The following is a 25,363-nucleotide window of genomic DNA, read 5'->3' on the forward strand; positions in this document are numbered from 1 at the left end:
CACCCTTACTTGAAGGCCCCTAGAATCATGAATCTCTGGGCAGATGCCCAGTGGGCCCATAATTAAGATGACACTATAGCTTCATACCTCTACATAAAAAAAGAGGCTCATTACCATGCAGCATGATGATGACTAGCTACCTAGCTGGCAACACAGTTGTCATAAATATAAGAATTCAAATTATTTTAAAACTTTCTAATACATTTATACAAGTTTTCTATTTTTATGTATTTGTGCAGGATGTGTACACATGACTCTGGCCAAACGGACACAGCACTGGTCACAGATCCTCCCCTTCTCAGCATAGGTCCATAAACATTTACAAACCCAGCCCATGCGACCCTTAATCCAGCCCTGAAGGTGACAATTTACAATGTTCAATGTTTACAAAGGCTATGTTAATCATAAATAGTCCTCAGCACAATAACACATCACATGCTACATTAATACCCACTTTGACATGACACGCTTTAATCCTTTAAATCCCTACACATTTCTATCACCACATTCATCCAAACAGTTCAGATTAATGTTGATAAATGTTGGTAAATTATTATTCCATTACACTTGGAGAACTATTTTTCCCTGCAAATGTAACTCTCCCTAACCAAGATCTTTGCAATAGGCAGATGCTGGAGCCGAAACTGGCTTCTTTGTACCCAAACAAGGACGAGTACAAGAATGAATATATATATATATATATATACACACACATATATATATATATACACAGAGAGAGATAGAGAGAGATAGATTTATACATGCTGTGTGTATATATGTGTGTGTGTGTGTGTGTGTGTGTGTGTGTGTGTGTGTGTGTGTGTGTGTGTGTGTGTACATTGTTTATATATATATATATATGTAGAGAGATAGATAGATAAGATACATAATTCTATACATAATTACATAACTAGTAACTAGTAAGATTGAAAAAAAACAAGACATACATGTCAATCATGATCAACCTTTCATAAATTATAATTACTTTCTCATTTAAATTAATTAATCAGCCAATACCACTCAGTGATTACTTATCACACAAATAAGAATGTCACAAATTCAGTCAATTAAGGTAAAGGTAAAGTAAAAGGGGATTAGATACCAAAGCTGACTTACGTTCATCCCTAAAATTATTATATGTAATTGGCCCATCTGTCTGGTCTCTTGGGAATAGAGTGGTATAATGAGCTGATGAATCAGTAACTATGTCCATTTGTAAATTACACCTTAGACCATGGGTTCTCAACTTCAACACTCAAGCACTCACCATGGGTTACGTTTTCAGGATTTCTGTCTGTGGAAACAGCAAAACAGATTCACTCACATGTGCATGATTAAAGGAATACAGACATCTTGGACTATTGGGGTATATGAGGATTGGAGTCAAGATCCACTGACAAAGACCTTCCATTGGATACAGTACTTCATGTGACAAGTGAGTCTAGAAATGTTCTCAGACCTCAGTAAATGAAGAAGGGAAGACAGCGGAGGAGACTTGACATACACCAAACAGATATCTTTAAAAGTGAATGATATAATATGATGGCACTAAAATTCTATTCAGACAGCTGTGCAATTTACAACTGAACTGTGGCCCAGCAAGGATGACAGTGTAAGAACTTACACCCGCTCGTGCTGGAAAAGCATTTATAATTTTGCGTGTGTATTTGCTTTTGAAAAGTGTTTGAATGTCACCTCAGTGTCACTGAAAGGGTCAAGGGGCAAGAAACCATTAAAAAACTGAAATGTAATGAAAATGCAAGTATATATGATCATGGGTAAATAGACACTTTAAGGAATGGTCTCCCTTGTCAGACCCATTTCCATGCATTGCAGTAGTGTTATACTATAATGCTAGTAAATACAGTATATGCATATTTATGCCAGCATAAATATGCATAAGTTATAGGGGGGAAAAAAACATACCAAATAAAACCACTGACCCAAAAGACATTTTTCTTTGTGATGTAGGTTAGTATGGGAAGTAATTCATTATAGGCAATTATCATCAGCAACATCATCATCAGAAGCAGCAGCAGCAGCATTTATTTTTTGAGGATACATAGCTTTGGCAGCACAATACACTCAACAGTACGGTAGTTACAGAAAATTAGTGCTGAAGTGCACTAGTTACTGTACATGGATCAGTATGTGATTCCAGAGGATGGGATGCCGATGGTCACAATACCGACGCCTGCATCCCGATGGTCAAGCTCCTGACAGGTTCGAGGTAAGTAATTAAACTCCCCTTTTACCCCGCTTCCCATACCGCAGCCTAACCCTAACCTCCACCCTTAGTGCCTAAACCTAACTCACCCCTTTCTGCAGCCTAACCCTAACCCTCCCCCCTAAGATTTCTGTCTAAACCAACCCCCCTCCACAACTCCCCCAACCCCGATGGTGCCTAACCCTAACCCTCCCCCTTACAACTGACGATCACGATATTTGATCCCAGGCTGGGATGCAGTCGTAGCGCTGCAATCGCAAATGCTACAAAGTGTGTATACAACTCCTATGCGAGCAGCTTTGCAATTGCACTCCATGCTGTAGGAAGGCCAATATAAGTGCAGTTATGAGACCATGATCAAAAACAGAATGCATATTTGAGACCTTCATACAATACAAAGTACATTTCTAAGGTCACCATATAATACAGAGTTAAACAGTTTTAGACTGCCAAACAACACAGAGTGGAGTTGTGTGACCACCACAAAAAAGAGTACATTTTTGAAACTGCCATACAATGCAAAGTACCTTTGCAATACCGCCATACAAAATGAAGTAAAGGTAGATATTTGATACTGACATACAGTACACTAGAGCAGGGATATTCAACATGAGGCCCTCCAGCTACAGATCCCAGCATGCCCTGCCAATGTTTTGCTGTTAGGACATGTTAAAACTGTGGCAGGCCATGCTGGGATGTGTAGGTCCACAGCAACTGGAGGGCTGCATGTTAAATATCCAGGGCTGGTGCAAGGTTTCAAGGCACCTTAGGCAAAGCTACACAATATTGCCTCCCCCAATATCCTCCACCCAGCCGCTCACATACACACTGAACTATTCATCATTTTGTAAAAAAAAAAAAGTGTCAGTGTGTTTTTTTTTTCTTTTCATTTTTTGTTTGTCGAAATACAGTTGTTAATGTGGCCGGATGCCAGGTCCACATGAAATACACAGAAAACACAATTAGAATCCTATGAACTACATTGAAAATAGCCAGATCCACATGAAATACACTGAAAAGCCCAGATCCATACTATCGGGGTAATTCAGACCTGATTGCTAGGCTGCGTTTTCTTACGGCCTGCGATCAGATGTGAACTGCGCATGTGTATGCACCGCAATGCGCAGGCATGATGGACCGCAGCAACGGGGATCACTGGTCAGTGACGGGATGGTGCAAAATATCCGAACACATGGGCGATTGCAAGGAGATTGACAGGAAGAGGGCATTTGTGGGTGGCAACTGACCATTTTTAAGGAGTGTCTGGGAAAACGCAGGAGGGACCAGGCATTTGGAGGGAGGTATTCTGACGTCAGCAATGGCCCCGATCCTCGCTGCAGCTGAGTAAGTCATGGGCTGAGCAGAAACTGCACAAACTGATGTTTGTGCAGTTCTGTTACAAATGTGATCGCACACCTGCACACACTCCATGCCCTCTCCCTGTAGGCGGCGACTACCTGATCATTTAACAGATTGAGCTGCACCCTCCAGTGGCTGGTGCCTTTAGGCAGTTGCATAAAGCCGCCTAATGGTGGCGCCGGCCCTGTGAATACCCCTGCAATACAGAGTGCATTTGCTAGACCATCATAACATATAGTGTACATTTTTTAGACTTACAAACACTTAAGTATTTTGAGAGAATAATGTTCTGTCTAAAGTGGCGGGGAGTTAAATTAAGTATTTGCGGTAACAAGCTCAGAAGGCTGCACTTACTGCAGGTCTCTGTTCGCAACCACCTGAGGTGCGAGGAGAAATCCACATAAAGTAGGACTTTGGGACATGAGTGCTGGGTGTGCCGTATATACAGCACGTTTGGCACTTAAGGGAAAATGTATAAAGCAGTGATAAGAGTGGAGAAGTGAGCCAGTGGAGAAGTTGCCCATGGCAGCCAATCAGCTGCCCTGTATAATTTTATATATACTCTATGTCCGGATTCTGTAACTTTGTCTGTCCCCGGAGGGGGCACTAGTGGGTCAGTGTAGGAGTGATAGAGGAAACGGGGAGACTGACGAAAAGTTCCGCGCATGTGTGCTTGATATTTATTATCACACAGGAAAAACGGATGACAGGAACAATGAATAATAACTTAATCTGATAAATGAATATTTCAAAAGTCACTGGTAACAAATGAGCAATGAAGATGAACTTGAAACTTGATATAAATGATAAGGCAAGAACTGAAAAAACACCTGAGGAGAGTCTCTTACTGCAAATTGGTGTGCAGACTGTACTGGAGTTTGTAGCAAACTGGAACAATGAAGACTGGGGACTGGAACACAGGAACTTGCACACTGAATGTGACTCGCAGGAGAGCTGGAGTGGTTGCTGGTACTTGTAGTTCCACAGGTACACTGGAACAGGGAAACAACTTGGCGATGCCAGAAATAGGAGATTGCTGGAAACAAAGAATTGAAGACTGGAACCTGGAACTGGAAACTGGAACTGGAACGGAACTGGAACTGCTGGGACCTGTAGTTCCACAGGTCCAATACACAGGGGTATCTCTGCAGACAGAGGACTGCAGACAGAGGACTGCAAACAGGAGACGCCTGTTCACAGAATGTGACGTGTTGTCCAAGGCGATGAGACTGAGCCAGGAACTGGAGTTTATATCCCTTGGTCTGTGATGATTGGATGTTGCATCTCTGTGAGAACACACCCCGCTGGATTGGGTGTTCAGATCAGCTGTGAGTTAGCTCAAGCACTGTGTACTCCAGGCTGCAGTAGACTGAAAACTGGAACTGGAACTGAACTGAACTGCTGAAACCTGTAGTTCCACAGTAAGTGATGCGATGAAGAATGCAGATTCCTGACAGTACCCCCCCCTTTTATGGGTGGGCACTGAACACCCACGCTGGAACTTGGAGAATCCTTGAAAAAGAACTTAGGAATACACAAAAGCAGAGGTCCTCAAAAGTCTTCCCAACTTTCATCTTCAGAAGAAAGACTTTTGTCATCAGAACAACTAGACCATTCATGGTCATTTGAGACAGAATTTACTGGAATCGGCTGGAACCGAAGGAGGTAGCCCATCATTGGAGCCACTCAGGTTGGCTGGAACTAGTGGAGTCTTACTGGAATCGGCTGAAACCGAAGGAGGTAGCCCATTATTGGAGCCACTCAGGCTGGCTGGAACCAGTGGAGTCTTACTGGAATCGGCTGGAACCGAAGGAAGCTGATCTGGACAGACGAATGGGACCGGACTGGGTCCAGAAAACCTTGAACCGGCTGGAACCGGAGGAGTCCTCGGACTGACGGATAGGACCGGATTTGATCCGAGGATGCTGGAATCGGCTGGAACCGAAAGAGGCTGATCTGGACAGATGGATGGGACCGGACTAGGTCCAGAAAATCTTGAGCTGGCTGGAACCGGAGAAGTCCTCGGACTGACGGATATGACCAGATTTGATCCGAAGATGCTGGAATCGGGTGGAACCGAAGGAGGCAGATCTGGACAGATGGATGGAACCGGATTGGGTCCAGAAAAGCTTGAACCGGAGGAGTCCTCGGACTGACGGATAGGACCGGATTTGATCCGAGGATGCTGGAACCGAAGGAGTCCTCGGACTGACGGATAGGACCGGATTTGATCCGTGGATGCTGGAATCGGCTGGAACCGAAGGAGGCTTACTGGAATCGGCTGGAACCGAAGGAGTCCTCGGACTGACGGATAGGACCGGATTTGATCCTCGGATGCTGGAACCGAAGGAGTCCTCGGACTGACGGATAGGACCGGATTTGATCCGAGGATGCTGGAATCGGCTGAAACTGAAGGAGGTTTACTGGAATCGACTGGAACCGAAGGAGTCCTCGGACTGACGGATAGGACCGGATTTGATCCGAGGATGCTGGAATCGGCTGGAACCGAAGGAGGCTTACTGGAATCGGCTGGAACCGAAGGAGGTTTACTGGAATCAGCTGGAACCGAAGGAGGCTTACTGGAATCGGCTGGAACCGAAGGAGGCTGATCTGGACAGACGGATGGGACCGGACTGGGTCCAGAAAAGCTTGAACCGGCTGGAACCAGAGGAGTCCTCGGACTTACGGATAGGACCGGATTTGATCCGAGGATGCTGGAATCAGCTGGAACCAAAGGAGGTAGCTCAGCATTGGCAACGGAGCTACTCGGGCTTGCTGGAACCAGTGGAGTCTTTGGACCGATGGCTGGAACCACGTTAGGTCCATTGATACTTGACTCTTGATCATTGAGTCGTGACACCAAACTTTGGAGTGACCCTGACCCCACACTCTGACCACCGTCCGGGTCCATGGGCCTTGGACAAACTGTCAGGATTCTGTAACTTTGTCTGTCCCCGGAGGGGGCACTAGTGGGTCAGTGTAGGAGTGATAGAGGAAACGGGGAGACTGACGAAAAGTTCCGCGCATGTGCGCTTGATATTTATTATCACACAGGAATAACGGATGACAGGAACAATGAATAATAACTTAATCCGATAAATGAATATTTCAAAAGTCACTGGTAACAAATGAGCAATGAAGATGAACTTGAAACTTGATATAAATGATAAGGCAATAATGAAATCAGATGCAGCAAACAAAACTCCGGTATATAACGAATAGCAATCAAAGCACACAGTCTCTGTAGAAGCATACGTCTTTAAGCCAAGCAAGGCCCTAGCAGGAGACAGTCCTAACACAGCAAGATGTTAAGTGCTAAAGGCAATGCACAGAGTGGAATGCTGGTAATTAGGTGCACAGGCTGAGAACTGAAAAAACACCTGAGGAGAGTCTCTTACTGCAAATTGGTGTGCAGACTGTACTGGAGTTTGTAGCAAACTGGAACAATGAAGACTGGGGACCGGAACACAGGAACTTGCACACTGAATGTGACTCGCAGGAGAGCTGGAGTGGTTGCTGGTACTTGTAGTTCCACAGGAACACTGGAACAGGGAAACAACTTGGAGATGCCAGAAATAGGAGATTGCTGGAAACAAAGAATTGAAGACTGGAACCTGGAACTGGAAACTGGAACTGGAACAGAACTGGAACTGCTGGGACCTGTAGTTCCACAGGTCCAATACACAGGGGTATCTCTGCAGACAGAGGACAGCAAACAGGAGACGCCTGTTCACAGAATGTGACGTGTTGTCCAAGGCGATGAGACTGAGCCAGGAACTGGAGTTTATACCCCTTGGTCTGTGATGATTGGATATTGCATCTCTGTGAGAACACACCCCGCTGGATTGGGTGTTCAGATCAGCTGTGAGTTAGCTCAAGCACTGTGTACTCCAGGCTGCAGTAGACTGAAAACTGGAACTGGAACTGAACTGAACTGCTGGAACCTGTAGCTCCACAGTAAGTGATGCGATGGAGAATGCAGATTCCTGACACTCTAGTGCTGATTGGTTGCCATGGGCAACTTCTCCACTGGCTCACTTCTCCACACTTATCACTGCTTCATACATTTACCCCTAACAAGGTAGAAGCCACTTAACGCAGCTAACCTCGTGCATTCTCGCGCATGAATGCTGCCGCTGTGAACAGCAGGAGGCTAGTTCTGCAATCACTTGAATTAGCTATGAGAGCTAATTCTCTGTAACAACTGAACCACCCTCTTACAGTGCAGTAGTGCGACCACCATATAATAGAGAGCATTTGTAACATCATAATAACTAGTTACATCATCACCAACATTAGCCCTCATGGCTCAAGTTCAGAACCTGGGACCCACTGGACTAGCAGTTCTACAATCTACATGGACATCCATTGGGAATAGTAACCTGTAGCAAGTGAAGCAAGCCCACAAGGGTACACACTTTAATGTTCCGAACAGTTTAATTATACTAATCCAGGGGGTCCCATGTTCTGAACTTGAACCAGCTCTCACATACTGTATCAATGAATGAATTTAATACTAACCCCCCTCATTACCCCCTACACTATAATAAAAATAACCATTAACTCCAATAAAAGCAATGACCCCTTCATCTTAACCCTTTAAACCCCCATAATGACTCCCCCTCTGTAACTTGCCCCCTTGTATTGTTAACTATATGTAACTATACCCTTTAACCCCACCACCACTACCACCACTTTCAATTTACCTGTAACTGGTTCAGAATATCTTCTCTATGGTCTGTGGAATCCATGATAAATCAGATGGATCTCTGAGGGAGACTGTAATGTCTGCCTTCAGTGCCTTGTGGAGTACTCAAGCAGTCCTGGAGGCAGATCTACCTGGGAGGAGGCTGTATCACAGGGAGGAGAGGGAGGCAGCACCACAACAACCATGAAAGTGTATGCCGGGAGTTCCAGGGACAAAGGTCTACAATGGAGGGAGTCCTGGGACCACAGCAGCATTGCAGCCACACCATCATCTTGTTAAAGGTGACTGTGAGAATTCCCGCCAGGGCCATGATAGATGCTTGAACCGGACATCTGACATCAGGGGGAGAGCTAGGCTGGAAGGTTAGTTCTTTCACTATCCATGCCACCAACTATTCCCATTAGTAACCTGGTGGTGAGTGAAGCAAGCCTGCGAGGGCACATTTTGGGTACCATATTCGGCCCTTGCTCCTCCTCCTGGTGATGTCAGAGGTCCTTTCCCCAACTTGATTTCAGCCATAACCCCTGGGCCACCGGGGAGGAGGAGGGGTTATACATTATACATGTAATGTAATGGTCCCTGCACTGCATAGAGCAGAAGACCTAATGTGCTGTCTTTCACCTGACCGCCAAGCATTCCTCCACTCCTCTTGTATTCCCCCTCCCGCTGAATAATATGTAGAGACTATAGAAATAATTGTCTTTTATGTGTGTCAAATACTGTATACAGTATTTAATAATGTGTAAATAATAAAAATAAAAACAAGCCAAAACAATCATGCCCTTTCCCTTTGATAGTCCATACAGCAATTTGAAGGCAAATAAATATTATTTTGTACCAGTCAAAAGCAATCCAGAAGCAAAGTGGAAGGTTTGGTATACAGCAGCAGTCATGTAGCATGCAATCTTTTAATAAAAACATTATTAGGTATATTGATTTATGGAATCATATTTATAAATAATGTTAATTTTTAATATATAATATAAGACTATTAATATATGGATATATTTTAATTAATATGCATTTATCCTGTCTGCAAATATATTATGTCAGGCTTACAAACTAAGTGGCTGATAAATATATGCAGTCCTTATACATATGACTTATGAAATTATGAAGTTATGATTCCTTAAAGAGAATTCAAACTTGGAATTCACAGCTCTTACCATCTGATTGTTTATTTGCAGGCAAAATCAAATTATACAGAATAAGATATACACAGTGGTGACATATATACTAATAATATTTATGCTTCCTTAATTATAGAACAACCATAACATAACACAGTTTCACAAACTTAGACAATTACTAGCATAAAGTGTATACTTGCAAGCTACTGTCCTAAAGATCCTTTCCGTTCTCTCCTGCACCAAGCTTCCGTCGCATCTTCTACTTCATTTCCTGTTCTCCTTCCTCCTCCTGCTACTAACTTACTGACTGAATTCATGTACCGTTATACCTAACTTAACCATTTCAAACTGGCATATTCCTATTGGTTCCCCTATAACTGATAACTGCCAGATTCCAAAGTGTCATAAAACATGTCCAATTGTTCTGCTGTAAAGTGGCAAACAGGACATGTGTTTTGGGGTCATAAAATGTAGTCCTTCCTTATATTGTACATCAAAGACCTTCGGTTATTTGAAGTGTAACAATATTTGTTTGCCTCGGGTGTTAGCATCGACAATGGGGACTTGTTGGTACAGTGGAAGTTCAATAGATCTTGTGTTGTCATTGTCACTGGCCAGCAGTATGACTGGACAGAAGGCCAGATTACACTTCCTAAAGGCATGTAGGTCTTTGTGGCTTTTAATCATTCACCTGTGTGCACAAGCAGCTGTTTACATATTATGGCCTAAGCCAAGTAACCCACTGAATTGTAAAAACATTCTTTGTTATACTGCTAATTTATGGCTTGAGCAAAATAAATCTGTTCCCTACACAATGTCTCACAATCTTGCAGTAAAACACAAATATATATCTATATACATACATATACAACATTATTTCATAAATCATCTAAACATTTACCCCATGCATTCAACCATATTTTCATATCTATTCCTTATGGTAAAATATATTTCCATCCTGTTCACTATGGTTAAAATTACCTTTCATCATTAATGTTTTTTAATTGATACAAAATACCTTATTCCTATAATATTGCTAAATTATATTTTATGCAAACAGTTACCTATCTGGCAACAAAAGGTAGGAAGCTAGGCCAGTACACAGTAGTTTAGCCAAGGAGCAGACAAAGGAATAATTAAGAAGCAAACCAGGAAATCAGTAACCAATGCATCATTCAAAGTTTGTGGGATGTGGACTATTTCCTGGCTTTGGGAAAGTCCCAAAATTGTTGCATTACCAGCTTTTGTCGATGCGTAGTGGGGACATACAGATGAGAACAAATAGTCAGGCAACCATCTTCTAGGACCTGATTTCCTTTAAAGATAAGCTTCTCTTTGATACATTTTCTATGGAGTTGTGTAATGGCAAAATTGTGTTTCCCGAGAACTTGCAGACATTATATTGTATAGACAATGCAAGGGCATTCTTAAAACCTGGTTTGTAGGTTACTATGAAATTAAATGGATTAAAAAAATAAGGACCATCTGGCCTGTCTAGCATTTAATAGCCCCCGTTGACTTGATATAGTCCAAGTTATGATGATCAGTGAAGATGATCACCGGCTGAACTGTACCCTTGGGTAAGTATCTCCATTCTATTAGGACCAAGCTAACACTTCTCATCAACTGAATAGTTCTGCTTAGCCGTATGAAAAACTAGACACAAGAAACTAGACGTTATTTTAAAACTTGTTAAAACAGAACAGTTCCAACATCAGTTTCTGAAGCATCCACTTCCAAAGCAAATGGCAATTAATAATTAGGATGGTACTGGCAAAGATTCTTGAGCTGACATAAAGCTTTATGTTGGGAATATGGTCAAATGTAAGGTTGATTCTTCTGAGGATAAGAATGTTAAGAGGATGACCTATTTATTATTATTGTAATAATTTGAGAATCCTCAAAATCAGTGAATCACCTTCACATCTTTAGCTTGCGGCCAACTTTGAATTGCTTTCATCTTTGCAACATACATCTTTATTCCTTTAGCAGAAATGTTAAGAGTTATCAATACAGCATATACTGTAATTCATAAATTCTAAATTTTCTAATGACCCTGTGTACATTTATTTAATGTTTTTATGGATTCTGAGATTAAATAGTGATGCCATCCAAACATATTACAACTAATGTATCTAAACTGTTTTATATATATATATATATATATATATATATATTATTATTTTTTTACAAAATGCTGAAGGTTGCAATTGCATTTAAAAATACAAATGTTATTACAAAATACTCAGTGTCCATATCTTCTTTAGAAGTGTTTTTTCACTCATCTCAGTTAGTATATGAATCAAATTATATATTACGTTTTGTTAATATTTTGGATGTCCAAATAATACGGAAATAAGTGACAGTAGATACTGTACCTGTTTGTAATGTAACTGTAATAACTATACATGGCCTTAATCCTCTATCTTTCTTAAACTGTGTACACACTAGGTGATATATGTTGGCACGTGTGTACCCCCAGTATGTCTGTGAACGACGTCATTCCCAGACATAGCACGTTGGCTGTGCACCACAGCCAATAACCTATATATCTGCAAATATATTGGAATATCTGAGTGTGTGTGTGCTTGTAGTCTGCCGGCTGCCCATACTATTGCTGCAGGGGGCTGATGTCACAGCTGGGCAGGCAAATTCAAATGCCCACCCACCTGGGTGTCCTGACCGACATGTTGCGCAGCCAATCGGTAAGTGTGCATATTTACCTGGATCAGTCTCTCGGTCGGTACAACAGCAGGTCTGCTGACGTGTCGGTCAGGTATATACCCAGCCCAGTGAAAAGACTGAGTCATGAAGGGCCCACCAGGGAATGCAGTCATAGGGGCCCATGCTTAGGAGTTTGGCCATCCATCAGAGATGATGTGGCCAGCTTCCACAGAGGCTTGGCTTAGCATTAGAGTGTGCATGGCCTGGGCCCCTTTATAAATATACAGTATATATAGTAAATACTGCTAGTGCTAGTTGGGATCCCGGCTGTCGCAAAGCTAATGCCAGAATCTCGACTAGTGCTGAAATACCAACACTGGAATTCCAGCACCACTGGATTTTCTTCCTCTATGGGTGTCCAAGACCACCATAGACGGAGAATAATTCCTGTCGAGAGCACAGCATGCCACTGAGCCTGCAAGGGGCTTGCTTGCGCTCACCCCACTGCCAGCACAAAGATGGTCGGGATCCCTCTGTCGGTGTACTGACGGCCAGGATCCCGCCCACTGGCTTTACATACCAATCCCATACAGCAGTTACGCAGTTTTTGGAAGTTAATATCTAGACAGAACTATGCCACCGGGAGAATGTAGATATGGTTGTTAAGTTATTAAGGCATTTTAACCATGTTGGCATAATAACTTTAAACATGATGCTTTATAAACATGTTTAAAGTTATAATGCCAAAACGGTTAAAATGTTTTAACCACCTTACTACAATTTTTTTAATAAATATTTTTAAAAAATTGGTTGATTTCTTTTTAAATTGAATGAAGTGAAAAAAATTTTTACAAAATTAATTTAAATATTCTATTGAAAAAAAAAATCATCCAAATAGTGCTCAGAGTGGGTGCCTCTCTTCACAGTTTTGTCCCCAGCACATGCAAGGCATTCTGGGGAGCGATTCCAGCAGTGATGTTGGCGGTCATGGACTTTTGCATCAGTGCCTGGGGGAACAGGGAGTTAGAGGAAATCCACTCTGCACATGTGCAGAACGGATTTCCTTTTACAGAGTTGGGAAAGGGACTGCACGGTCGCATAGGATGCAACTTTGTCAGATAAAGCCCAGCTGGCTGCAATTATATCCTATTTGACCACACTAGATAAGTGGGTAAATAGCATTACAACCATCTCAGTATTCTTCCTCTGCATAATGCTGTTGACACATTGGCTGTCCACAGTATTAATGTCAACCTAACATATGTATCCCACTGAAGTGTATGGACGAAAAAAAAAGGCCCAGGAAATATTATCTCAATATACTCTTTCAAAGTTTGCATTTCTGGCTCAGCTAATGAATACATTTGCCTGAACTGCATTTAAACATTGTGACCTGACAAGTTATGTTTTCTATTTCGCTTATGCACATTAAGCCAAACAATTATTTGGACTGGCACAGTACGAGCACACATTCATCTCATTGTGGTGTTGACACTCCTGATTAGTCACTCAGACACTTCCCAAGTGCACGGGGTTTGATGCAGAGATATTCTGTAGTGGAAGAAAAAGTCCATTATTTACTACCAAAATAATAAGAACTAAAAGAACATGGAATATTATATTTCTCCTTACACCTTTTGTGTAGGCTGGAATCTATCACAGTACATTGGTCCATATTGTTTTAAGCCATGCAGGTGGATCCATCCATACAAGCTAATATCACCATTCAAACTTTTTTGTTTAGTAATAATCATATGTGATGGTCATATACCATACTCACAATCCACTGTCTAAATTCCATGGTATACACAGTAAATTACATTGGTGTAGTGTAGTGAGTCTGGCCTCAGCAGATGTGGCTATGTGGATTATCAAACACATTTGAACAATATCATGCAGAAAGAATGCTAGTCCAGGTCCACATTCTATAGAACAGATTGAGCTGCTGTAACTTCATCTATTCTAATTGCAAAGCTGTAAACTGTCCTCGTTGCAACTCACAGATGAATTAAGGTTGCTGACCCATACTTTAGTATACTTGGTCCGGGACCAAGAACAGAGTTTAACATGCCGGGGGTTTTCACCAGGAACCCCAGCAAGATGATTTGGGCTTCGCTGCACCCAACATGCAGGTCCCTGACCTCTGTCTGGGTTCCTAAGTACGGGCACTGGCAGCTGATCTGCACAATTCCAGATATAACAACCAATTTACTGGAGCAAGAACTGGGTGTTAACTGTGAGGTGTGCAGTAATGTAGTCATCAGACTGGGTTGGGACATGGGTACAGGGCAGATTGTGGTCTCAGCGTTGATCATGCTTGTTCTAGGCAGAATACACGTGCTTTGTTGCAAAAAGTACTTTGCACCTGCATATCTCACATTTTAGAAATAAACCTTTCAGAGTCTGCTTTTATTTTGTACAGTACGTGCAAAGCGCTGCTGCTTTTATTCCCTATATGAGTAAAACTTCAGCAGCAACTTTTGTTTCCTAGACGTAAGTCTCTTAATCTGCGTGAAAGGGCATCAATGTAGTACCTTTAGGGGACTGGAGACCTTTTTATGTTTCATCCTGCAAATCAGTTTGCTTAGAAGCTGCACAAAGTAAACCACCTTTGAAGTTTAAACTCCTTGTTGTGTAAAACTTTCAGTTCCTGTTGTTCAAAACACCAACCACACAGATGAAAAGTAAAACTTTGTAGCCTCTCTTTGGTTTTAGATTTTCCTTGTACAGTATTTTGCATTTTATCTTTTGCAACAAGCGACTTTTGGGCTCATACAGTATGATCCATATACATTTTATTGATATACTTACAACACGGCTCTGGTTGTGATTGCATTCATTTGGAAAATTGTCCATGATGGACCAGTTATTAGAGTCCCTTAGCTAGTGGAAAATGTCAAGTGTGCTGCTTAAAATACTGTAGCTATGAACGAATGCCTCAGTTTGCACAAGTGAACCTGGATATCCATGGAAAAGCATGGTGTTACAGAGCAGGATGGCTGAGTGTGTACTGGAGTAGAAACTTGCTGAGGCATTGGAGTGAACGTGTTACTGACACATCATGGAGCATTTCAGAGGAATTACTTTTGCAGTTTGAAACTGCTGAAATGAAATTGAGGTATAGAGGGGTGCGTTTTTAGAGCACACAGCCAGTTCCACTCTACAAAATGCCATGACTTTTACAGAAACTCAAAATGCCTTTATTGCTGGTTTCCACCTAGATTTTTGAAGGGGCTCACTTTTAACCTCACTTTTGCACCACAATGGGCAAATTTCCAAGCATGAGCAAGGCAATAAAAAGCTTCACACACATTAAAGTGTCATGCATAATAAAGATAATCCTAATGTTCTCTTGTTCAATTATCCATTTAAGACCTGCTGTAAATAAGTCTAAGTGTTAAATTTACTAAGCAGTGTTTTTCCAAGTTGCCGCATCTTCAGCGGTTTAAAGAGGCAATAATATTAATTACAAACTATTCACTAAGGGTCTATTTATGGAGCAATGATGATCCCTTTCTCCAGCTTATTTAGTAGAAGGATAACAAAGAGAAATCACTTATTTCTCTGTTTAGTTCATTATCATTTCTCCATAGTTTTAATGGGAATCAGCGAAGTATGGGGGTAATTCCAAGTTGATCGCAGCAGGATTTTTGTTAGCAATTGGGCAAAACCATGTGCACTGCACGGGAGGCAGATATAACATGTATAACATGTGCAGAGAGAGTTAGATTTGGGTGGGGTGTGTTCAATCTGCAATCTAATTTGCAGTGTAAAAATAAAGCAGCCAGTATTTACCCTGCACAGAAACAAAATAACCCAACCAAATCTAACTCTTTCTGCACATGTTATATCTGCCTCCCCTGCAGTGCACATGGTTTTGCCCAATTGCTAAAAAAAAATCCTGCTGCAATCAACTTGGAATTACCCCCTAAGAGAGGCTTCATAGTATCTCCACCAATTCATGTCTCACTGCACATGCTATAGACTGCTGGTGAGGTGGAGAAAACTACTGCTCTAAAAGTAGCCCAGTCACGGTAAATGGCAAAGTAAGAAGACTATGGGGCATACTCTTTATAAGGCGTTTAATAAGTAGAGTTCACAACTTAGTACAAAGCTAAAAAGTTTACTGAAAAGGGTGGTACTACCATCCAGGTTATTATAGGATGCAAAACTAAGACACTTTGTGAGGTACACATTGGTTGTGCTTTATAATTGATCTATACTGAAAGCAAAGCACATTTATAACAACTTATAGTAACAAAACAGAAAATTAATAACAATGTATCTTTGTAGGGAAAACTTTAAAAACATCTTACAATGGTAGATTTTAAACAAATATATACTTTTGCTGTCCTGGAAATGCAAAATTGTGACATGCTCTTTTCTAAAGCTACATATACCTGGATAGGTGTTTTACAGTACATATGTCAATATTTAAAAAAGCTATTTGCATACTTTGCTCTTATCTCTTGAAAAAACATTGAAATTGTCACACTGTATAGTTACAGGACAAATGACTGAAGTAATTGTATGTATGCCATTTATATTCGATAGCTAATGATTCTCCATAAATTGAACCTGTTTAATCTGTTCCTGTATGTGTCTATAAAAAAATGTCCTCAATTCTGCTGTATATAAGTCAGTAGAGAAATTAAAGGGCCCTATACACTAGAACGATAATGCCCGATTTCATCTGATTTCGACCTTTCGGGCTGATAAATCGGATGAAAAGTGGCAAATCGGATGTGTTTTACATCCAATCCGCATTTCCGCGAGCATCGGATCGGAGCCCCTAGGTCATTAGTGCTGCACTCGTGATATGTCGGATCCCGCAGGCATGGCTGGGATCGCATACGATACATCGGATGCAAAAGGACCGCATACGATGTATCGTATGTGATCCTGCCGCCCGGGAAGCTGCCAGGCGGTTCAAGGGAAATCCCCTCTGACTTCAGCCTCAGACATATCGTTGTAGTGTGTGGGGCCCTTAAGAGATAGCATTTACCTTTAACCACTTAACTGACAATTATTATTTTTTTCAAAAACTACTCAGAAATTGTCATGTTTCTTTTTTGAGTGAATTAGGTGTAGAACATGTATTTAAACTTATCAAAAGTAAAAAAAAAAAAAAAACATTAGAACATCAGTCATCACCATCGGAACACTGCGTCCATTTGAAACATCGCTACCATTGTGGCTTTCGTTTTAAAAGCTGGGACAGCTGCTAGGTACACGGTGAAGGTGGGATTGCGGGGGTTAATTTACACTTCCCCAGTGGCTGCATTTGTTTACAGCCGCTGGGTTAGGGGTCCTGCCGCGCCGAATGGCAAATACTTGGAGAGGGTTCGGGAAGGCAGAGGGACTTTTTGGTTCCTCTGACAGCAGCAGCTGTGGGAAGTTTCTCTTCCCTGCAGATGCAAACACTGAATGGTCACATACTGTGAGACCAGGTCAGATAGAGCACTTGCTGATGTGGTTGCATCGGTTGTCACCATGCCAGGCAGATGGTTTTAAGTAAAGTTATAATCATAATGTCATAAATGTCATGGTTGATGTGCTTCATGTAAATAATATATTTTTTCTTGGTAATGCCAAATTTTTCCTGTGGATTTAAAGCATTTGGACTTTATTCATGAAGGACAAGGTTATTGTTTTTAGAACTTAACTTTGTTTTAATGATATAGCTTTAACAGGTATCCTTCTGCAGCATTCAAATTTATTTATAGAAAAAAAAATCACTGCGCTCAGAGAAGGGCAATTAAAAAAAAATATAAATATCAAATTGTGTTGTCTCCCATGAATGAAATAGAATCAGTGAAGCTCAATAATATAAAAATGGGTTTATATATGAATAGATAGATTCACAAACAACAATATCACACATAATAATAAATAAGCTTTAAGTTTACAAACGTAAAGTACATTAGTATCTCAAATAGTCAACTGCTATTGGGTATAGTGCTGCAGCACATATGTTATCCAGTGCTAATTAGTATAAATTGATAAACATTAAAATAACAGTCTCTAACTAGACAATTGATTACTCTCTCACTGGCGTCCCAGTGAGGTTAGTACAATGAACTCCGCTATTTGCTAAGCTCTCATAAGGACATGCATTTGGTGGTTAGTGGGTTAAAAGCGGCATGCAGTCATAGAAATGCATAGATATTTACCACTGTACTGGTTCCTGTTTTGTAGCTATCCAGGGTTATTTGCAAAATCCACTTGTGGAGATATCCTATTGGAAAAAGGTGTGCTGTGCAGTTTTTAAAAGCTGAATGCGGCTGCACTCTCTGTGTGTTTGCACTTTCTGTGATTTATCCGGGTTAGAGTGCAGAGCTGGATATAACAGGTAACGCCGTCCACTGCTGTATAGCCAGTGGACGCTGCTCCAAACTGAGAGGCAGGAGATCCGTCAGAGGAAGTCCACGTGTATGCGGCGCTGTTAAAACTGGAGAGCAGAGAGCGGCGAATCCGACAGCGGGAGAAGCAAACAGAAGGAGTGAGCGTCAATCGGTTTCGTCTCCCAGCAACCCCAGGAATCCCCAGCCTGGGCTGCCTAGTTAGGGGGATGAATGCTTCGACAGAGATAACCCCATGAGGTGTGTCTCCCCCCTGCTAGTGGAATCTGGTGCTGGTTCCAAAGATGCAGACGACCCCCACTCATTTTTTCTCCTTTATTTTTAGAATCAGGACTGGCTCCAAGAGCCCGATGCTGGTTCATTAAATATGGGGGACCCCTACACATATTTTCTCCCATATTTTTTAAGCCAGGGCCAGCTCAAAGAGCCTGGGGCTGGTTATCCTTTGTGGAGGGGACCCCACACATTTTTTTAAATAACACAATATTACTATGTATTAAAAGATAATTAGCTTATATCAAAGTAATATGTTTTATTGAGGTGTTAACTGTTTTTTTAAGTTATATAAAACTAACATGACATCTAATTTAATACATTATTGATTTGTTTACACTTTAATAGTACTGCAGAAGTAAATAGCAATCACTGTTTTCCTGTTCTTTTAATGGTCTACTGGTATTATGAGCCTCTCATTCGCTGAGTCACTAACTGTGGTAGCCACCGTTGACAATATTTCCCTCCCCATTTCTCTCCTCCTGTATTATTCCATCTCTGACTCTCCCTATCCACCCCCTTTCTCTTCATCCTTTTAACCCCCCCATCTTGTACCTCGGTTTCACTTTCCATGCCTGATCAACTTTTATGGTGACTAGGCTGTAGCCTAGGGCACATAGATTTTGGGGGCACTGTAGCCAAGGTTCTAGCTGCACTGAAAGGTTGCTAGGTGATTATGCAGTGCTGAATTAAAGGGCAAACAACAGGTGGAGACTTTCCTGAGGAATGAGCAGACTAAGGTGGAAACAGGTCAGAACTAATTCTTACTACCTCCCCATGTAATAGAAGGAAATAAACATTCCTAGCTCGCTCCAACATCCTGTGAGATCACTGTAATGTATGCTCACATGTTCCTCTCCCACGTGTGATCTATCTGTCTGCAGCTGCAGGGTGTACAAACATTAGTGAGCTGAGCTGGAGGGGAGGAGATTATTATCCATATTGCTGAAGAGATGGAGCACTGGTGCCGAAGAAGAACATGAACAGTGCTGGAACAGGATAAAGCTGCAGTGCCTGCAGCGAAACGCGTCAGGAACTTATCTGGGTCATCATCTGATATATCTTCACTGCCTGTGCATATCTGGACCAAAACTGGACTTTGATTGGAGCAGAAAAATCGTGGTGATCAAAGTTTCTGAAATCCATCAGCTTATCACCTCCATGAGGAGGACACCGTAACCTAATGAGGAACCCATAATTGGACATTTGAATCACATCAAAGATATCCAAGGGACTTCACCTCTAACGGCTTTGGTAAAGTTGTTTGGTCAGACTGCGCAGTCAGTCTATTTTCATCTAATCCACCCATCTCCATATCCAGTTTATCCTATAGGAACGGACTATAATACTACAGGCAGTTAATTTTGAGACCCTCAGTTTTTAATTCATTTGATATATGAGCTCGGTATATATGTTCTTAATTGTGGCTTAAATTGCCATTATATTAAATGTGAAGTTTTTATCACTCAATCCTTCATGTGTTACTACCATATTAGCGCTGCTATTGTTTGTTTTTCTTTTTTTGTCATTGGTTGGGTGTGACTACCCCATCAGGTGTAGCAGCAGCATTAGAGGTGCAGCACCGTTAGCGCCCGATCATATACCTGTTCGTAAAATTTGTCCTTGCCTCTCCCTGGAACTGGCAGAGGTGTCAGACCTCTGTCGGCATCCGTTGTAAAGTCCAGGATCAGCTGGTTCTGTGAAACACAGCTGGAATTCACTTGGCCTCCGTCTGCTTCCAGCACGGGGAATTGGTCTAAACGCGATCGATGTAGGTTTGCGTTTCTGGCCACAGGCTGCCAGTCGAGTTCAACTAACTCCAACTGAAACTTGCGTTCTGCCTCCTTTTCTGCAGCAGCCGCCTCTCTTTCCAGAGCAGATTCGCGTTCCGCAGTCGCCATTTCCAAAGCAGCTTTCTCTCTCACCAGAGTAGCTCTCTCCCGTGCGTTAAACTGCTGTATCAGCTGCAGCACCAATGCAGTGTCCGGCACCTTCACATACTGAAGAACTGTTTGTACATACAGATCCAAGGCAGAGCTGTCACTGGAAGCATTGGAGGCGTCTGATCCGCGACGTGCTGTCCTCACAACCTTCGGTGTCTGCTGCTCCTTTTCCTCTGCTCTAGAACCCGATTGATTCCCAACCTCAGTCCTGGAATACAATTGATTCCCCCCAGCAATTTGCTGCTGGTCCGCATGTCTGAGCATTTGGATCATCTGTTCCTTGGTAAGCTCTACACGACTGATACCAGAGTCCACATCACGATCCAACCTTACACTATTAATTTCCGCAGAAAGTAAAAGTCCAGTACAAAATCCACCTCCTGCTACCTCAGTAGCCACAGCCGATGAATTCTCACGTACAAGTCCGCCATCATAATGCTCTGTATCATCCTGCACTGAGTCACAGATCAATCTCCTCTCAATCCGTGCCTCTTTGTGCTGTTCTTTATAAGTAGCTGCCATTCCTCTGCAGTTACTTCTCCAAAATAAAATAACAGGGATGGGGAACAGAAATTGCTTTTACTGTGTGACTTTTACCACTATAAGCCTTGAGTTCTGGTATCTGGTGAATTGCATTCACTTAAGTGTTCCAAATAAAAAACAAAAATTACTTTTTGAAATATCCCACCACTGGCCACCAGTTTGTCGCGATCCTAGGCACGGCGATTCCCCAGATACGCCAATCTGCGAATCCCTGCCACGTGACACCGCTACTGGATACCTGAGCGCGTGTGGTAATTTCACACAAAATCACTGCCACCAGCCAAAGTACAAACATTTAGGGTATGATCCAATGCAAACTTATGGCTTTTGCCTGCACCTAGAATTATTAATATTTTGGTAACGCCTCTTTCAGAGAGTTGGGTTGGATACACAACAGAAACCAGATCTAAAATTTGATTATTTAATTCAAGTAAAACACTTCTTATGTTACAGAAAAAAGAAAGTTACAAGAATATAATGCTAAAAAGTCAAAGTCACAGCATAAAGACAACTTCAAAAAAATAAAAATAGACATAAACCCACCGATCCTAGCACGCATGCAAAGTAGAACGATGAGGTGAAGTGAAGCCGCTTCGGATATCGGAACATTACAGAGCCAGAATGTTCTCCTGACTCGCTTCTTTGATAATGGACAACTTCCCCTCTGTGAGTCTCCTATTTAAAAAACATGCTGCCCCTTCAACCCTGCTCCCTCTGGAGTGTTACTGTTAACCCTTTCCAGATCAGAGTTAATTGTGTAAATTCAACTGTAACATGGGGTCTCTTGGTCATATACGCAGGGGCTGGCTAATTACTCTTCCCTTCCTTTTGAAGCTGGGCAATCAGATTTATCAATCATACTAAGACACTTATATAGCTGGATGAAGGAAGTTTTTAATCACCTTCCCTAGCCAGCTTGTCTTTCTGGTCTCTCTCTGGTGACCCCCTGGGGTCAGGAAACAACCTGTTGGGAGATACACAAGCCAGTTGAGAAAACACATTTCAGGCTTGACCTGTGTTTACTTTAAGATCTCAGTTCTGATTCTGGGGTAAGTAAACTTAACTTAATTTCACACCTAAGCAGTCAGTGTGTCTCTGTGATCTGTGGCTACAATGAAATGCCAGCAGATCAATCAAGCTCCAACCACTTAACATGCAAAGACAGTTATCACATACTGGTACATTGATACATCAATTGGAATAATACAAATTTCATTCATGCCCATTTCGATGTAACCCAGATGCGTTGGCATCACATCCATTGATACGTCACTTGGATATCTTGGTATCATCTATATTGATATCACACTACTTATTAACAGGCTTATTCCTGCTTGAAATAGCCTGGATCATGACACCTCCCCCTTTAAGATCAGCAAGGGAGCAGTGGCACATCAGACAGGATTTATACATAACCACACACAGGGCATTTGCAGACATTGATCAATACAATATTATTTGCAGTTATGCACATTCTGGCGTCAGAATAGCGTCCAATCATGACAACAGCATGTGAAATTGATTGTCAATCAGTGTTGTTTCCTAAGTGGACAGTTTGATTTCACAGAAGTGTGATTGAGTTGGAGTTACATTGTGTTGTTTAAGTGTTCCCTTTATTTTTTTGAGCAGTGTATATTGTACTTGTGTTATACCTCCTCCTACTTCCTATTCCTATAAAATGAAATGATTCCTTCAGTGATACGCACTCCTGTGAGGGATGTCCATGGGGAATTATCTAGTGAGATTATGCATCCGACAAGTGTCTAGTGCAGCTATATGAATGGGTAATTGCAGGGCAGCAAAACAGTGTCCCCCTGGCTAGACCTGCTGCTGACACCCGTACACACTAATACAATACACACTGACAAGAATTGTCTATGTGTACAGGTTTCTATGGGATCGGGAGGTCGGCCCGACAAATATTAACCTGTACAGAATATGTGGCCTCCAGATCCCGACCATTGCAGATCATTATAAGCCATTTATCGGCTAACACTCCTGCATCAGCACTGTATACACACCTATACAATAAACATGCCAACAATCATCTAAGTGTGTACCCATCTTTAAGGCTCTTAGGGCCAGATGGTGCTAACTCTTGAAAAGTGAAAAAGTAGAGAGTGCTAAACTACCAGCCAACCAGCTCCTAGCTGTCATTTGTCAAATAGGGCTTGTGACATGGCAGTTAGGTGCTGATTGGCTGTCACTCTCCACTTTTTAAGGCTTAGTACATCTGGCCCTGAGTCTTAGTCTATGGGGCCCAGTACTCTCTGGGCTCCATAGCAACATTTTAAAGGTGCCCTTGTTCCAGTGCTTCTAGAGAGTTAAATCTCCACAGCAGTTGTTAATTTTATGTCCCATAATAGTGTCCTGATTTATTTTCTGGTCCATAGTAGTGCCCTAGTTCACAGTGTGCCACATTGTACGACGGGCAGTTCTAATACACATTAAGCAACACAGTACCCGAAATTCACATTATGACATGCAGTGTCTCCAGTTCATATTATTCCCCATTACAGTGCCTCCAGTTCATATAAAGCCAAACGATAGTGCCTTCACTTCATATTCTGCCGCATTACAGTGCCCCACTTCATATTATGTAACAGTATAGTGTCCTTCTGTTCATTTTATACCACATCACAATGAGGAGGTCCAGGGGCATTTGTAGATATATTGTAGACACCAATGCCAAAGTTTGCAAGTACCTCTATGTATCAACAAATGGGGATAAATGTATATAACACATGTATCTTTGACAGGGAAGGTGGGCCCCTCTCAGCTCTGGGCCCCATAGAAGCTGCACTCAATGCACCTATGGTAGCTACGCCCTTGTATATTTGTATGAATATACTTGCAAAATCACAATACAATTGTAAAAATGTCACTCTTGGGAATGTAGTTAAATAAAAACATTACATAAAATACTGAGCTGCATATATAATACAGAACCACAATCTAAAAATATCTGCAAATATCTAATATCGGGTTAAACATCTGATCCACACCAATAACAGAATATTTATCTGACTATTATGATGAAAAATGGTAACCTTATTAGGAAAAGTTCCTAGACAAATAACGGTAAACGGTTATCAATAACATGGAAAGGAAGATTGGAATAGGGGGAGCGGGGGGTTCAGAAATCTCACCCATGTCTCCTAGCCTCCAAAATCTGCTTATAATAAAGATGATAATATTAACATTCATATCCGAACTCTGAAATCATTCAGCATTAAACTGCTTCAGAAGGTCGAACTGATGTGTTCACTGCTGGTCCAAATCAAAGGACCTAGTGGTTGTGCTTGCTATTGAGAAACCTCAGTGTCTGTGCAGTGGGACCGCTGCTCCTGTTCACTCACAGGTGATTCTGCAGCCTGGACACACTGATGTTTTGGCAGGTATTCTTGCTGGTGACTGCCTGTACTGCGGTAGTTGGTATGCCAGAGATCCAATTTGTCACAGTCACATGCTGTTAATTGTGGTCACAGCCCAGAGTCTATGTAGGGCACAGATGGTCCTGTAGATAGGGAACCCAATGAACACATCATCAGTCTACGGCAATGATCCAAGCCACAGCCTGAGACCACGGCCGCCGCCAGGAACAGAAGTTGGAAGTGCTTAACATGGAGACTCCTCTCTCAATATAAAGTGTGGTCGGACTAGGAAATGTGGTGAGCAAAGTAAAGCAATCCCGTAGGTGACTCCTCCATGATTCTAAAAAAGGGCAAGAATGGGCAACATTTAGTGACTGTGATTCAGCTGTTGTGGAACTAAAAGTCCCAGCATGGTATTCTAGGACTTGTAGTTGGGCACATCATCCTCCTGTGACAAACAATATTTGCATTCAGTTAAACAATATTTTTTTTTTTCAGTATACACATGTTCCTGTGATTTATATACTGTATGCAACCCTCAAATTGCCAAGAGCTTGTAAAACTGTCACTCTGAACATCGGCAGGATATAGAAGCTGCCTTCTGAGCATATTATTCATAGAGATGTGTGTAAACACCAGTTTTGATTTTGTGTTTCTTTCAAAGTGAAAAATACAAACAGCTAAACTCATGTAATTTGGGCTTGTTTTTGTTCATACAGTGTTATTAATATCCATAACTTAAATTTCCAGTAAATTATGACAACCTCACAGCTCACGATA

The 25,363-nt window shown here is 41.8% G+C and overlaps 1 protein-coding gene across 1 annotated transcript in view; it reads left to right on the top strand.

Annotated features, from left to right (window-relative positions):
* Window positions 1-25,363, top strand: part of NKAIN2 (sodium/potassium transporting ATPase interacting 2) — a 1,538,622-nt gene that overhangs the window by 1,196,798 nt on the left and 316,461 nt on the right. The gene's annotated exons all lie outside the window — the stretch shown is intronic.

Source organism: Pseudophryne corroboree, chromosome 4 (assembly GCF_028390025.1).
Source record: "Pseudophryne corroboree isolate aPseCor3 chromosome 4, aPseCor3.hap2, whole genome shotgun sequence".
Classification (NCBI taxonomy): domain Eukaryota; kingdom Metazoa; phylum Chordata; class Amphibia; order Anura; family Myobatrachidae; genus Pseudophryne; species Pseudophryne corroboree.